The following is an 18063-nucleotide window of genomic DNA, read 5'->3' as shown; positions in this document are numbered from 1 at the left end:
AACTAAAACAGTGAGGTGCCAAAACAGACAAGAGTTAAGTATTCTTTGGGGAGAATGCTGAAACTCAAGCAGCTGAGGAAATATGTAATTTATTTCCTCTGGTGAGGGCAGTGTAGAGGAGGAAGAGTCTGAGATGAAGTGCTGCAAGGTAGACCACTGCAGAAGCATGTCCTCTGCAGTAGGGGCCTGCAAGAAGTTTTGAACAGCAGGGCAGCACAGAGCCACCACTTCTGTGATGCTCCCCTCTGTGGGGTTCCAGGTGAGGGACCTTCATGGGACTTTCATGGACCTACGGAGCTTGGCAACAATGAGCTGAGGTTCTCCCCATATTAATCTTCACATCCTTCTCTCGCAACACCCTACAGCTATCTACTTTGGCAGTTTTCTCTTCTATTTTCTGGGACATGCCAGTCTCACTACAACTGACAATGAAGAGATGACTGTGAATTTGTTCTCTTACATCAATTACACCTCCAAAATAAGAAAGAAATACACAACTCAAGCCCATGGAAAGTAGCCTTGATCTAGTATGACCAGGGCATCAAAGTACTTCCCGACATCATCAAGAGATGTTTTGATTACAGAAAACATTACACATTGTGCAGAATAATAAGAAATACTTCACCTAGAACAGGAATTACAGTAATTTCATGATTACAAGCTGCACTGATTATAAGCCGCACCTCCGGGGTGGCAGCAACATTTTGTTTTTCCTCCATAAATAAGCCACACCGGACTGTAAGCCGCACTTTCATTCGCAGCAAGGATCTGCGTGCAACTTTCACAAAGTTGCCATTTAGTAACAGAACCATGGGATTGCGGGGTTTACTGGCTCAGATCGGGGCCGTGCAGGCTCGGATGGGCCCTGCTTTTCCCCTGCAGGGGTCGGGTGAGCTCAGATGGGCCCCACTTTTCCCCTACCGGGGCTGTGAGGGCTCGGATTGGCCCCGCTTTTCCCCTGCCGGGGCCGTGAGGGCTCAGATCGGCTCAGGGCTGTGCGGGCTTGCGCTTCCAGGTTAGTAAATTTCTGAACCTCATCAACATATTAGCCGCACCTGATTATAAGCCGCTCTTCGGGTTCGGACCAAAATTTTAGTCAAAATGGTGAGGTTTGTAATCGTGAAATTACTGTACATTTCTGAAGTGGTATAATAACAAACATAAAAATGGCACAGAAAATAGCTGAAATTCAGTGTCAGGTTTTCATGTCATCTTTACTGTCCAATGTTCTGCTACATTAGACTGAAGTGCCTGGATATTTTGTGTGACCATCATTTCAGTTTATATAGCCTTTAATCCAACTACTTTAGAGTGTTTTATAGCATAAAAACAGAATGACACATCAAATCAACTTACAAAAATGTTAATTAAAAGCCCCATCAAAGAAAGATTAAAAACGGCCAAATGTTGTGCTTCTTAATAATTCATTACATAAGCAAAATATTAATAGCATCAATGTGAAATTTGTTTATGTAATGGATGAACAACTGAACATATTGTCTAACAGTGAAAGTTAAAGTTAAGATTTTCACAATATTTTTCCCTGTGAAGCATACCAAATTGATTGATTATTTACACTGTGAACATTTTGGTGTATAGCTAAGACTTTTCACAACTCAATGCAACATCTAGCAGCTATACTAATATGCAAGAGCATTCCCAGATGTGTTATAACAAATAGCTAAAGAAAAAAAATTTATTTTTACAAGACACTTTTCCAATATAGCCAAGATCCCAAATGTGGGAGAAAATCTTGATGGTGCAGAGCTTCACTGGCTAGCAGGTTGAGCTTCACTGGCTAGCAGGTTGAAACTCCAGAAAGCACAGGATATTGATAAAGCTACAGAGCAGCATGCAGTTTTATGTTTGCACAATGACAGACATGAGGAAGTGAAACACAATTGTGTGTAACTCCTCCAAGAATATAGGACTACTGCAAAGATGATGGTACTTTTTTGTCTTTTGTGAAATATAAGGGTCTCCAGCACTAGAGGAAATTAAAAGAAGGTGATTATAGTAGGACTGTTTTCACTGCTAATTATATTTACCACTGTATCTAGTTAAGCAGAATTTTCTCTGAATCTTTCAGGTCTTCTGCCAGTAGATACTCACTGATATGCAGGAGGAATAATTTTTAGACTCCCAGAATTACTACAATTATATATATATCTTTAAATTTAGTTTCATCTGCAAAAAATTTCTCTGAGCTGACAGTTTTAAAAGCCATTAAAGATATACAGTAATTTCACGACCATAAGGCGCACTGGACTATAAGGCACACCCCTGGGGAGTCAGCAAAATTCACAACTTTGTAGATCAGATAAGGCGCACCGCACTATAGGGCGTACTTTTTTTTTGCAGTGAGGCTCTGCCCCCAGCTCCCCCTGCACGGTTTCTGGCTGAGGCCCCGCCTCAACCCAGCAGCCATTGGCCCCCGGGTCCGCCTGTACCCGGCGGGGTTAGGACATGCCTGCCGCCCCTCCATGCCGCCTCTCCGGGGCCAGGCTGTGGCCACCGCCCCTCCGTGCCCCTTCCACAGGGCCGGGGCGTGCCTGTAGAGGGGCCGTGCCGCCTCCGCAGGGCCGGACTATGCCCGTGGAGGGGCCGTCTGGCCTCCACAGGGCCAGGGGGTGCCTCTGGAGGGGCCGTCCCGCCTCCACAGGGCCGGGGCATGCCCACCACTGCTCCGCCCCACCTCCACCTGGCAGCCATGGCACTGCCGGCTCACCCTGCGGCTCGCAGCTCTCACTTCCGGGTAGGCAAATTTCTGAACTTTGTCCATCAGATAAGGCGCACCAGACTATAAGGTGCACTTCCGGGTTTGGGGGAAAATTTTAGTCAAAAGGGTGCGCCTTATAGTCATGAAATTATTGTAATCTTATCTTTGAAGTACCTAAAGAATACAAAACTTTCCAGGAGTTTCTCTGTTCTTTATTCTCTCCTTTCCTTTTGCCGTTCATATGGGGATTTTTTTTTCCTTACAATTAAAGACAAGTGATCCAGAACTAAGGAAGTTGAAAGATTCACTATTTCTTATCCAATCTACACAAAAATATAGATATTTGTTATTGGTGGGTTTCATTTATCATAGTAATGGCTTACTTAATGTTATGATGTACAATTTAGGTTAATAATGACACGAGCAAAGTGACATTTCCCAGTGTGGCAGTATTAAAACTAAGATACTCAAGGGTTAGAATGTATTCAGGACCAAGGTATGCTTGGTCCTACTCAGAATCAGTAAAACAAAACACAGATAATAAGAAATCAGTATGGTATGACCATACCCAGATTCGAGATAATAAACTTGGTAATTATGAACTACAAAATGTAAAAATCAATCCTCTCTTCACTTGTAAGAAAACACAATTCCACCAAAGCTAATATTCTACAATAATAAAAATTGCATTTTTAAGTAACTGCTACAAGAGAATTCTGCCAGTATTGAGTCGATTGAAATCTAGCAACTGTAGTTGCTCTCTCCAACTGAAAAATAGTTCATTACGAAATTACTTTCATATTAATTGCTTTCCTGTTGCCTTAGAGAAATATATAATTTTCATTCTCTGAAATTACTTTAACTACTTACACGCTTTAATTAATTTCCAAACAAACTCTTACATTGTAGGAGCTAAGAAGCAAAGGAAGAAAAATGTGTTACTGGGCATTAAGTGGTGCCCCAATGCAAGTCATTTTCCTGCTCTTCATGCCTTTATTAGCAGTTTCAACTACACAGTCAGAGTTCTAGCCCATAACTTTAACATCTTATCAGTTTGCAACTACTCCTCTCTCCTCACTAATGGCTTCAAGCACAGAAGAAAATGATAGTCTCTGACAGCTTGGTCATGCTCCTATTACTCCATTGTACTGCTTTTATCAAAAATTTTAGCAAACTCTTTCATGGGGGTTGGAAGGAAACAACTTTTATTCTATAGCAATCCAGTGAATAAACTCAAATTTTTCCCTTCTGAATGAAAGAAATTCTCTCAGGCACCCTAGGAAGCCATATGAAGAGAATTAGTATCTTAAATGCTTTGTTCCAGGAGTTATTTTTTACCAAAAAAAAGCATTAAATGATGGTGTTTTTCCTTTCTGTTTCCCATCTGAAACCTCAAAGAAGATCACTGCCTAAGTATCAACAACAATTTTCTTTAAAATTAATTTAATTTTTAATCTATCTTAATTAAATCTGATCAATAAGCAGCTGGCACACATTCAAAAAATTTGAATTGTTTCATTCATTGTTGGTCAGAACGAATCATGTCAGTGAAAACTGCTCTTTTCACATGTATCTACAAAACAATAAAATATTGCAGAAAGGAAATCATGTGATATTTTATACCCATCATCTGAAAGGTACTAATAACCTTTGGGGCTGTTATGTAACTAGAGTTCATCAATCTTAATCAACTTCAGCTCTAAATTCCCCCAAGGTTTGAACTGGCAAGAGCAAGGTAAGGTTGGCTCAGCGAGAAAGATCTTGCAGGAAAAATACTCGTATTTAAAATCAGCACTGCAGTGACATGCTATAGTCTGTCATACAGACAGTGACACATTTGCAAAGAGGCACCCAGGTTTGCCGCAGCCCAGACGCACCTTGCCACCTCCCAGAGGAAGGGAGGTGGAGGGAAGAGAGATCCTATTTCCTGCTAATGTAAAGTGTGAAACTATGATGCAAAATGTCATAAAATGGGCAATAGAGAACTAGACGACAGCAGTACTTGGATGCATCTCACAAAAACTAGTAGTATTAGGCCACTTACTTCTGCCTCGGAGTTCTGGCAGCTTTTATTTATGTGTATCCCTACTTGACTTGAGGCAAAATGTTTCTGCACAACTTCTGATCTCAAAAGAGTATAGTTAAGGTCAGGATTGTAAAAGGTCACACTTAATAGATTTTTGAAATATGCATAGCATTCAACATTAGCACAATTAAAAATTGTCCAGTTCCTGAGATATTTCCAGCACTACATCCAGAGGAACAATGCCAGCAAAGAGAGCGAATAGGGCTGGATAGTTTGCAGAACTTTAATGTTAAAAACACAAGAAAGAAGTTGTTTTTCAGGGATTCTTTGTAAACATGATTTGCCTTCCTGTTCAACCAATTACTCTGGAAATATAAAGAGAAAGAAAACCCAATGCAAAGATTTTTAAGAACATCAATGTCTTGTGACTTTTCAAGATCACCCAAAATAATTTATCTAAATTATTTCTAATTATTTTTCATATTATACAATATCAAAACCTAAATCTCAAACTGGCTCTTGGAAACGAGTTTTTATCAAAATCCACAGCCATAAATTGCCCAACTCTATGCATTCTCTGTACAGATAGTGCAGGAGAGAAAGTGAGAAGTGGAAATATTCTTTATTCTTTTTTTCTTGGTTTTTTATTTGTCTGAAGTTGTATAGATTCTATTCTCTGTCATGCTTTCATGACATCATGACTCCGTTCATTTCCAGAGAGTTTGTGCTAATGCTTAAATTACTACAGTACTAATGGAAGATCAGACTCCTCTTCATCACAAATGACTTGAAGGAAAAAAAGTCATGCTCACTTTACTCAAGAATGGCAATCCAAAAAGATTACAAGGTGATAAGAACTTGGCAGTTATAAAACATGAAATATTTTTACAAATTGGCTTTTAGTTAAAGCTGGCCTTTGGAGCATACTGTGCCTAATGTTCATCTCACTTAAAACTGTAACTGAGAGACTATTTTTTTAATTAAGTATTTATCCAGTGAGATGAACCCTTTGGTCTTTTTTTTCTCCCCACATACAAATGAGAGTCTACTCTGATTCTTTATCACTCCAAGGTGTCTGGCCCGCTTTTAGTCTGACATTTCTTTGAAATTTCACAGATCTCTCAGTTGAGACCCATTTTCTGCATGTGTTCTAGTGCGAACACTATTCCAGACAAACAGAAGCTGTAAGCATACACACCGCACACATCTGGCCTGATTGATTGTGCGCAAGTTTATAGGCACATCAGTATATGCATATTAATATGCTTTTATCTTTCCATGTATGTGTGCAGATGTGTAAATAAAATGTGTAAATACAAATACAATACCTTCAGAGTATTACAGACATATTTGGTAATGGCTGAGCCACTGGAAAAAGAGCTGCTCTTGGCTTTGAAAATCAAAACATAAAACACTCACTTTCATGTATGAGTAATTTAACCTACCATGGAATAATTTCTATTTCCAGGTCTCAAGCAAACCCATTTGACATTCAGAAGAGTGTTAGACTACAGCCCTGCAGTCAAAGTGTTTGCTCTGCCCTCAGGAGCACCAATATCACAGTCCTCACACAGAACAGCACAGTCCTCTGAGCCAGCACAGCTGAGCAGGCCCTCGTCCTCTGGACTGCCAGGGTAACCGGGATGGTTAACCCCTGTACAACCACAGAGCAGTGATTGCCTCCCTCTGTCCACTAGAATCTTTAGCAACACACTGTAAACAGATGTTGTGCTATATTACAGCTTCATTTCTTCCAAAATTTTATATTTTTATTAGCTGTTCCATGATTCATTTTGCAAAAAGTAAGCATCAGACAAATATGTTGATAATCCTTCTTGTCTTTACTACAGTGTGTAATGATCACTGTATGATTTATCTAATGCATGTTGTAACATACAGGGATGGTTGTAAAATAAATCTGTATTATATTTAGTCAAAACCTGGGTAAAAGCTGTTTTGTACAATTACAAACAATTTTGCTTAAGTACACTTTTAAAAATAAGATAATTTCAATTTCTTAGGGAACAGAGAATCTTACAAATAACATTTTTTTAACTTTACTTCCTGTGATGATCTAAGTTGGGCTTGTGAGGAAATTATTGAAGTTCTATTATTGTGTTTTAATATAACTTCAAAAGAACATAAAATCTTCTAAAAGAAAGGAAAAAAAAAAGACAATGGAGAGTCAAATACCTCAAACAGGTGACTCTTGCATGAAGCTTCCCACAGTAAATGCCGAGTCATAACAAGTCATCCATACAATAAAGAAACTAGGGCAACATCTGCGTGGGAGGTAGGAGGCAGTAACTCTGATCCTTACTAGCTGCATGCTCCAGCACACATGGCAAGGGCTCATGCTTCTGTGGCCACAAAGCACCCTCAGCTAGGGCACTCAGTTATAAACAAAAAATTCTGTGCCAATTAGGCCTGTTAAAAATCACACAAAAACCGCAATGACACCTCAAATTTCCTGTTACATTTTATCCTTTTTCTGTCGGCTCTGTTGGGTTAATCTTATTTTGAAATCATTCAGACTGTCTTCATTAAAAAGTTCACAGTAGGAAAAGAATAAAAATGTTGGGATATGCACATTTTTAATTCACTAAGCACAGGAATTCCTGATAGATTTTAAAATCCAGTAGAAATGCTCCCTTCTTTCTATATCTGAATGAATTGTTAGAAATTTTTACTTAGATCATCAACAATTGCAAGCCTTTGGTAACCATTTAATATCACAAGCACTCCCAGCATTCTTAAATGTAATTAAACAGAACACTGTCAATGGCTGTAAATAAAACATGTTATTTACTGTTGTTTTGAAAGCTTTTAATTTTCTTAAAATAACGGTCCATGTGTTTATAGTCAGAAACATATATTAGAATGCTTTATGGTAAAAGATATGTAGATGACTCCAACCAATAATCATAACTGATTTGGCCATTAGCAACAATGTTGCTATTTATATGACATCATATTTATGAATCTTAGCTTCACTACTACAAAGGCTGATTGAGCCAATTTCCCACTCTGAGTTGATATTTCCACATTCACAGTGGACATTATCTTAACCCCATGAAGACTATCAGGATGTATTTATAAGACAAGAACAGTACTTTTGCCTAAGGCTTTGTGTGATTTATTTATTCTTATAAATTTTGTATATTTGCACTTCTAAGATAATTCCCTTTCACTTTAACCTCTGGAAGCAAGCCTGACTTGCAGCAACAGTTTCATCAGTCCAAACTTTTTTTAAATATAGGTAATTTTGGGGAACATAAGGTAACTGTTTAACAATTCCAATGCAGGAAACAACCCATAGCTTATCTCAAACAGCATTACACTGGAATGAAAAGATTTCCACATAACTGTTTTTGTTCTAGAAAAGTGTATCAAAGTTATTGCTAAGTTATTACTAGTTCACTGTAAACTGTATCAGAAGAAAAAACATATCACATTTTTGCCAGGATTCTTGCAAGAAATGGAAGGAAACTATTCATGCAAGCATTTTGTTGATAGCAACTTTGTAATTTCCAAGATTACCCACTTTTTCAGGTTATTCACTCATCCCTCTATCCCATCAGCTTCCCAGCAGAATGGAAATCTGATCACTGTAAAAATCCCTTTCCTTGACTGACAGTTCTCCTCGTAACTGTTTTTGAGGACCATGCCAATTTATGTGGTACCATTTTTAAGGATGAAACTGTTCAAAAGCACAAATTCTCTGCATCTAACTCTGAGATCATCTTCATCTCTGGGAGCAGAGGTCTTTTCTTCCCTGGGGGCAAAGGGTCTCCAACACTCCTCTCTCTATTCAGACTTCTCATGGGATTACAGATACTTCAACATCTGCTTACTTCAGCATTGGTACTTCTGCTCATGACTTTGATTAGAACACCTTCACTCCCCCAAAATGCATTCCACACTGAATTCCCAGGGGCACCTGGCCCAACCCGGCCGGGCCGCACAGGCCATGGCAGAGCAGGCCTGGCCCTACTCCTGGGGCCCAGCTGACCCTGGGCACGGCCTGGGCCAGCAGCGGGGCAGGGTTTAATGTCAGCAAGATGTTAGCAGTGGTGGAATTTCTACCTCACCACAGACCCCCTGGCCGTGGTGGGAGGAGAGGGACCCCGGTCCTGCCAGCGCTGCAGCAGAGGCAGGGCCTGGCTCGGCCCAGCCCTCCAGCCCCGCAGGGGTCTTCTGCCCGCCAACCTGTTACCTGCCCCCGGGAGGAAGAAAGAAGAGATTTTCCGAGGATTTGTTCATTTTAAAATGTGTTTCACAGAGGTGTGTTCAACTTTCTCAGTGGTTTAACAGGTTGTCAGTTCCCAAAACCAATCAGTGATTGGTCTTTGTCAGACACAGAGGAAGCTCTCAGCATCTCCTCTCAGAGAAAAATCATCTCCCTGGATTCTTCTTCTCTCCTTCCAAAATGTCTTATGTGCAGAAACAGCACAGCTAGGACCACAACTTTATTTAACTTTTTAGACATCACTACAACAGAAGGAAAGAAAAAGCAGCTAACATGAGAGATCTGGGGCTTTTTTCTCATGAGAAACATTATTAAACTGATCACGAAATTCTGAATGAGTCTTGTGTTTTGCTCTCAATGCTATGAGTCATCTGTTTGTTCTCTTTTTTGTGCTTATCTTTGATGACCTACCTTGGTCACCCTGTATCCAAAAGCAGTAATTCACTCCCGTGGTGAATCACCACCCAGGATTTAGATGTTTCCAATGAGTCATACTTAACCTTATAGAAAATACAACTCTTAGGCAACATAAATTGTGCACTTCAACTACAGTGGGTTTAGATGGCCATGTCTGGAAAACAAAATTATATATTTCAGTGACAGAAGTGAAATAAGATGTTGAACAGTACGCCCTGCTTTAAACTCTGTATAAGTAAACCCATTTTTTTTAAATTCTGTTAAAAAACGTTGGTCAAAATATGTGTGAAGGAGAGCACCTGTATAATTTTTTTTCCATTACTGCAATCATAGGCTTAACAACCTCAATAGAAAATAGTTCTAACATCATGTTCTCCATCTGCAAAGACTGATAATATCAAAATGAAACTACAGAATTCATATCCAGAAATTCAGGATTATTCCAGAAATTAGGCACACTATAGTCGAGTTCAGGAAAATTTACTGCACTGATTTTTTCTCCACCTGCTCTTCTTCACACCTTATTATCCAATGTTGAATATCTGCCTTCTATTATAGGAATTCCCCGTGAGAAAAAAATTATTTGTAATCAGATCCCATTGATTCCCACATGAAAACAATCTGTAGATAATGAGAAAGTAGGCTTGTATAGGTTTCTCTCTTTTTCGGTCCCTGGTGGGTTTCAACGGGACCGGAGAGTGCTGACATGTAGCTATCTCTCAGAAACCCATATTTCATCAGCTGAGAAAGACCGGAGGCCACGCTTGATGATTTCCACACGAGTTTATTTCATGCGAAAGGGGGTCAGGCAGGATTCTCTCAGAACAAAGGGCAGACACCTATATTTATAGGTTCAGGAAGGATCCAACTACAACCAATAGAAGCTTATACAAAGAACAGAAACTGACCAATTAAACATCCTAATTTCTAGCCAATTATGTTCTGAAGTGTTAGGAGAGTGACCAAATTCTTAAGGAATCTGGGTCAGCCTTGGTATCTAGGATACCCTATCTATTACAGCAAGTTCCAAGGGCCAGGGGAAGATGGCTTTGGAGAAATTGTATCATCCACAGGCTTGGTTTTTGTTTGCTTGGTTGGTGTTTGGGTTTTTTATTTCTGATCTTAATTAGAAAAAAGAATTAGCTCTTCTGAGCAATGAATGTCAAAGAGACTGAAATGCGCAAAAGAAACCAAAAAAGGCAACAGAGTTTGCAAGTACTATGTTATCAAAATAAATTGTTAATGCCAAAGGGTGTACAGGGGGTGTTATTAAACTGAACTTTTACTCCTGCAGAGCAGATTCAAGCTCTAGTCTTGATTTGTCAGCAAGAGTATTCTGTCTGCTGTAAATGCCTCCTAAATTTGCCATAACTGAGTCCCTAATGAACCTTCTTTCTCCATCAGTGAGCACAGCACCAGTGAGACTCTGCCTCTATTCTCATTCATTACTGTTGAGGCTGGGAAAACTGCTGAAAATTGCTTAATTTTCTGGAAGAAATAACGTAATAAGACACAGTGCAACAGTGTATCTTACCTGCATCACCAGTGAGGAGCAAATTTTCGGGTTTTTTGTTACCATAAACTTCAAACTACATTAACAAATGTTCTTTGAGAGTTTACTGATTACAGTGATGTATAATAACCTTAAAATAAAGCTTTCTTCTTTTTAATTCTTGCAGAAATGTGAAGAGAGACTGTTGACTTATTTTTTATAAATTATTAGATATCTGAGTGAAGAAAGTGCAAAGTAGTGAGGCTTTAACATATTTAAGTGTTTTCAGATCAAAATATCAGATCAGATCAGAATCTATCTTTGTAGATACTACATTAGATGCAGTTAACACTAGAAATCATACATTTTCTTGTTAAGACACTGACACTGAAATATTCATCCTAAATGCTTGGTATTTCACCTATGTTTTCAGTTTCCTACTTTCATCTAAAGGAAAATATGCATTAACACAATTTAAAACTTGCAAATATAAAATACAAAAATTGGTAGAGCTTGCAGGTATGTCTGAAGCAAAACACTTCTGACTCATATATCCTGCAGGTACACTTTGTTGCTGTTGTTGTTTGGACTTTAAAATGTACCTGGACAGAACAGCAAGACAGGATCCTACTCAAAGTGAAAGATCACATATGTCAGAACATGCATAGTTTTTGTCAGTTTATAATATAATCTTTTATAATACTGAAATACTTCAAATACCAAATAAAATATAATCAGCTCTAAGATTGCTAACACTCGCATTCCAAAACAGTAACTCAGTTGAGTTGCATACTGTATATTCTACCATAAATAGGAAGAAAAAACCTGGAAAATTAAGTTACCTTGGACACTGATACAACAGCAATTTGAAAAATAATCCTGTAACAATAATCATATTTCTAATTGGAGTTCTGCAGAAAGGAAAACAAATACTTTCTCCTAAAGAACACTGAACTGTATCTTCATACACAGACAGTATATACATACACATTATATTAATCCTACATAGTTATCCATATAATAGTGATTTTTAGGGTAAGCTGTAGAAATAAATTGAAAGCACGTGTATTTACAGATCAAAAGGATGCATGCATGTGTCTTCTTGTAACATTTTTTTTTAGAGCATAATGCTTTAACAAACCTGATTGCTTTCCTAAGTGGAGTAAGATTGTGGAGTGCTATTCTCTCCTATTACAAAATTGTAAATGAAAGAGAGACACTAAACCATTTTCCAGTGGCCACACTTGGGCTGTGAACTAAATGTGGGTCTTCCAAGTAATGTGTTAGTGCTCTAAGTGCTTAGGCAACCACTCTCAATCTGTGGAGTGTGAAACACCAGCCCTTGCGATCATGAAAATACTTTTCAAAAAATAAATAGAACATAAGTGAGAAGTGTGACTATGCTGACAGTGCTCATTCCACTGCACTCACACAGAGGTCATAAACTAAATTTCAGAAGTGTCTCCTATTGCTTCCTCTATAAATAATAATAATAAAAAGCAGAGGTTGGTTAATTCTCATGAAATTTTATAACACTCCTGATTATAATCATGCTTGGCCTCTGTTTTTATCTTAATTTCCACTTTGAAAATATAGCAAGAGTTCTGAGTTTTTCCCACTTTTATATGGTATATGACGTCACCAAGCACAATATAATGATTCACTACCCTCCTTCCATTTCTATTTTCATGCTTCTGGAAGTTAAACCTGGGTCTCTATAATTATTTTCTTTTAATATCTGAAGAGAATAAAGTGGAACTCAAGGGTAAAAATCATCCCAACACCACTGATTTTTAGGATACTTCTAAGAACAAACAGGAGATAGGAAAAAGCAAATTCACCAAAAAATTCTCCACAAGAGTGTTCTGCCCTTGTTTGACTAGTCAAGAAAATGAAACTTTTAAAGGAAACCAAACCTAAAACCAACCAACCAAAAAAACCAAATATATAAGTAGAGAAAATAAGTGGAAGCGGAAGAGAAAATCAAGCATACTAAATTTTTTTACATACCAAGAACATACTGAATTTAAAATTAAGTTTATTTTTAATTTCAAGGAAATTATGAAGACTAACCCAATTTTAATATGTTATCTATCATTCCATTTCAAATTATTACAGTTATAATTTATTTTATTTCAACATAATGCACCCTCATCCCATCTGAGAGGTGTTTTCAGGCACATGCTTTGAACACTTGATTCATAGATCTCAAATGACAATCTCACACTTCTGCAGGTGAACAAAATGCTAGAGCTGAAAATCATCTTTCTTGTTTACCATGTAAACCTGCTTACTGAGTTGACATAGAATTCCCTGACTAGCTTAATATTGTTTCATATATTCCAGTCAAAAGTTCCAACTACTGTGGAGAGGGCTTAGGTGAGAGCTTTGTGTGCCACCTTCCACTGGGTTGTACAGATACATCCTAACACTGACAGGAATATGGTCTAACTGACACATGACACTGTAGCTAAAATTTGGTTCATGAAATGAGGTCCCCCCAAGTCCCCCCTAAGAAAAACTAAATATCCTTTAAAAAGGAAACACAATTTACTTTATATTTCAAATAAATGGATTTCAATGTTTAGTTCTATCTGAAAAAAAAAATCAGTCTTTGAGTTTTACTACCTGGAAATGTACCTCAGATTAGGTATTGACATTCTGTTGCTACTCATAAATCCCTTTATCTTCCAAGTACCTTTGTTCCCATAAGGCCATAGCTCACAGTAACATGTTTTTGTTTCCCAGTATTTCAAGTGCCTGCAAGGAAACAATTGTTCAAGCAGCTGTAGACCTTTCCAACTAGACCTTAACCCCATTCTGGCTGACTAAAATATGTTTACTGTTCTCTGCATGTATCAGTTCCATATAGATGAATCTCAATAAACAGCTTAAAGTACTGTGAGCTGAATCAATGAATTCCAATGTCAGGACTTAAAATAATCGCAGCCAACTTTAATCCTGTAATCTAAACTGACAGATATCAGTTTGAAAAAGCTAATTAGAACTATTTGACTGGTGTCATTCATGTTTACATTTCTGAACTCCACTAACATTAATAAACTTCACAAGCAAATAAAGGGCAGTTTTGTGCATACTGTTTCTTGTTTGATTAGTGTAATGTAATACTGAAAATATTTTCATTTAGCTGCATGATTTTATTTTTCTGAGTTTACAGGAATTTTAATGCTCACAAATAGTATTGAAACAAGACTACTAGAATCTCTGCCTTGTTAATAAAAGATACACAAAGCCTTTTATTTTCTTTTTTTTTCTATTCCTACTAATAGATTTATGTCTTTCAACCCAAGTTGGAGAGAGGGAAACTACTGAGCTACCATAACTTCTGAGTTTGTTCAAACCTGCCTATCCAAGATTAAATCAAAACAAGCAATGGCTTTGTCAAGATGTGTATGCGTACCCCATGAGACCTTGACAAACTGCACTAACTTTTTTCATAACAACACATTTGGCATCTGTCAGTAACAGCTGAATACTGGCAGTTTGTCATGAACTAAATGATGAAAAGTATTCTCATTCCTGGAAACAGTATTTTGGAATGATTTCTGTCGAATATCAACACCTTGGACTGAAATTCTTCTTTCAACAATGATTCTCAACTCTCACACGTCTATATAATATAAACTGAGCAAAAAAGTAAGCTAATAGGCTGTGTTTTGGTTCTCTCTTTGACATCAGCTTCTCATCACGTTGGAGCACTTAGTGGGCAGTGTTTTGTAGGATACTAGCAGGCTAAGAAACAGAGATCACCTGAGTACCAGGTTTGCTGTAAGCTAAGTGGATGCTACTTAAATGGTATATTACCCAGAACGTGCACTTGTAACACCTGTAACATAAGTGTTCTTTATCTGCATGATTTTTCAATTTTAGACTCTGAATGTTTATTGTTTTCTTTTTATCATTAATTTTGCATCATGCAAAAGCCAAAAAAAAGTCTTAAAAGAATTCAAGACTCATCATAATAACATTATTTATAAAAAAGAAATTTGCAAAATATATTTTTGCTGTAACAAGACTGTCACGAGTAAATGAGTGTATCCAGACTCTGAATTAAAATTAACTGGATTTCTGTTTTGCTAGTTCTGTTGTTAAACTCAAGTAGTTGTGAAACCTATAACATTCTAAATGCTGCTTGTGACCAATGATGGCAACTAGATGAACAGAACACGATCTGCACAGGTAGTATTCAAACATGACATCCACAGAATTAAATTTTAGTCTGTTGTTAGAATAAGTTACAGTTCAAACTCAGATTTTATTGTATAACATTTATGCTTGTTCAACCTGGTATTTGTTCAGTTCAACTGAAGTTCAACTGTATTTCAATTACATTTGGAAAAGATTCAAAGACCTGATAGTATTAAATATTATATTAGAAATCACTATGCTTTCCAAAAATATGTATTACAAAATACCTCTTGATTAACTACACACTAATATTATATATATACATAGATATACATTTTATGGCAATATTACACAGTGTGACATATTGTCACAGTATTTGAGTTGCAGTTAGCAGACTGAAATCTCAGATTCCCATGGTGATATAGATCCATACATTAAACACTTACTCCTACTTGCCAAGAGCTGAACCATCCATTCCACATTTCCAGGACCAGAACTTTCTTTTATTGTGGCATTCAAATATTAAAGCACAGAACTGCACTTTCCCCAGAGTTCCTGACTGCCTGTAATTCCTTCAGCATTTGGAGGGCTTCTGGCAAGATTCTGGCAATGGAACATTGCCTCTTTCTCCCTGTGCAGTCTTTTGTAGGAGGGTAGCAAACATCCACAAAATCCAGCATACTGGAATCTGCAAGCTGTTGATCAGAATGTACAGTAATTTCATGATTATAAGCCACACCTGACTGTGAGCGGCACTTCCAGGTGTCGGTAACGTTTCATTCTTCGTCCATATATAAGCCACACTGGATTAGAAGCCGTGCTTTTGTTTACAGCGAACTTTCACAAAGTTGGCAATTAGTAACAGAATCGCGGGATCACAGGGTTTACTGGCAGGTGCTGACATTGGAAACATTATTTCCAAGCAAAAAAAGATACAGACAATAGCTGCAGTAGTGTACCCTGCAAGTTTATTTACAAGTGGAAAAAGATACAAACAATAATGTGGTCATTTTGCAAGCATTTCCAACGGATCCACATTGCCTTTAAACAGCCCCTCAACCGCACGGCCACCGCCGAGCGGAGCCGCACCACCGCCGTGCAACAGAGCAACCAATTTGTAACAATCGTGTGATCGTGGGTTTTACTGGCAGGTGCTCAATTCTCGAGCTCAGCTCGGTCCATGACTCACACTTCCAGCTTGGGAAATTTCTGAACTTTGTTCATATATTGGCTGCTCCTGAGTGTAAGCCACACTTTCCGGGTTGGGACCAAACTTTTAGTCAAAACGGTGCAGCTTATAATCATGAAATTACTGTATTTTGATTTGAAAACACAAGAAAAAGTCCTAACATAAGAAGTCTCTCTTCTTAATTTTTTCCTTCTCTAGGAAAGGTGAGTCTGACTAATTTCCATTGTCCTCTGTATGAGACTGAAAGGTTAATGTTATAACCAGTCCCAATTGATAATTTGCAGAAGCAGCTGGTGCTGTTCTGAGACGGGGTTTGCAAAGTAACTGCCACATGCAGAGAGGGTCAGCACCCATCACTGGAGGCTGCAAGCTGGATTTGAGCTGGGTAAGGGATAAGTTCGATAAGATGCAGACCCTGTGAAGGTCAGATAGTGCTTTTTTTGATATAAATGTACTCCCTTACATAACATTCTCAGGTAAAAATTCCTCCCTCCCCATTCGAAAAGGTATTGGGAAATTCGAACATTAGCCTGAGGGTTTTCATGCCTTCTGATGGGACATAACTGGTTCATCAGAAGGGATGATGAAGATGAGAGGCAGGATGTCTTACAAGGCCTGCCCCCAAGAAGTCTCAGACTCATTTCTGGGACCTTCCACCAGACTGCACATGGTCTACACTATTGCAAGAAACAGTGTAAAACTCCCCTTCTGCCCAGGGGAGGAACATGGGCATTCTGATCTGAACATATAATGAAATTTGTTTAGGGGGCTTCCCTCATGTCTGGCGGATTAGGATTGTAACCATCACTTCAGCAAATGAACACTGAAATTGCAAAAACCGAGTTTCATTACTAGATCTACAGGTGACGATATCTTTCTTCTCTGCTATCTACTTTTATTCTTTCTTTGCCTTTTTTTTTTTCCTTTTTCTTATGTATCTTCTTAAGCTGTATTTGTGTACTTTGATGTTGCTATATTTCTACAGGTAATAATGAAAGCATCTGTATTTTTATAGTTTTATATTGCTACATTACTACAGATAATAATAACAAAAATGGCCGCATATTTCCTATCCATTGCAGCCAAAACATTGTAAAGTAAATCCTACATATACATACATATATATATATGTATGTATACATATAGATATTTATAAAAATTAGCTGTTCAGTGCAGTTTCACTCTAATCTGTCCCCAGGGATCTATTAAAAAGAAACCGAGTTACCCTTTCCTTCAGGGGCAGGTCATAACACCCCCTAAGAGACGTTGCTGGATAAAGCCAATGCTGTAGATTAAATAAAACTAAATTTTAATAGAGAAATTATTTTTTATTAAAAAAAAAATAGGCTTAGGGCACTAGCATGAGAACTTCTAGTCTATTCATCTGTCTTCCTCAGTATTCATCATATATAATAAGAATACCCAATTCATTGAGCTCCTGTCCCAACATTTGCACACAAAAATCCTTTTGTACAATGACTTAGTAAAAAGCCTTCTACTGTCTTCTTCTCCATGTGTCTCTGCATTATTGGCTTAGCAATTCTGCATTCCACCCTTCCCTTCCTAGGATCCTCACAACAGATTTATCATTATCCAACTCCAATTTCAAGCCTATAATACTTTTCCTGTACTGATGACGTAATGTCCAGTGTTCAATTACAGAGTTTTCTCCATATATCACATTTTTTTCTAATGTTTCCTCCTCTAATAAAACCTCCTTGGTGATCCACAACCAACACAATCACCCTGCAGCATTTTGCTTTATTTCCTGCTGTTTTCAAGCTTTCTGGTTGCCACATCTATCTTCCTCAGGCTAGATATG

The sequence above is a fragment of the Catharus ustulatus genome, chromosome Z (genome assembly GCF_009819885.2).
Source record: "Catharus ustulatus isolate bCatUst1 chromosome Z, bCatUst1.pri.v2, whole genome shotgun sequence".
NCBI lineage: Eukaryota > Metazoa > Chordata > Aves > Passeriformes > Turdidae > Catharus > Catharus ustulatus.
This window is presented reverse-complemented; position numbering follows the sequence as displayed.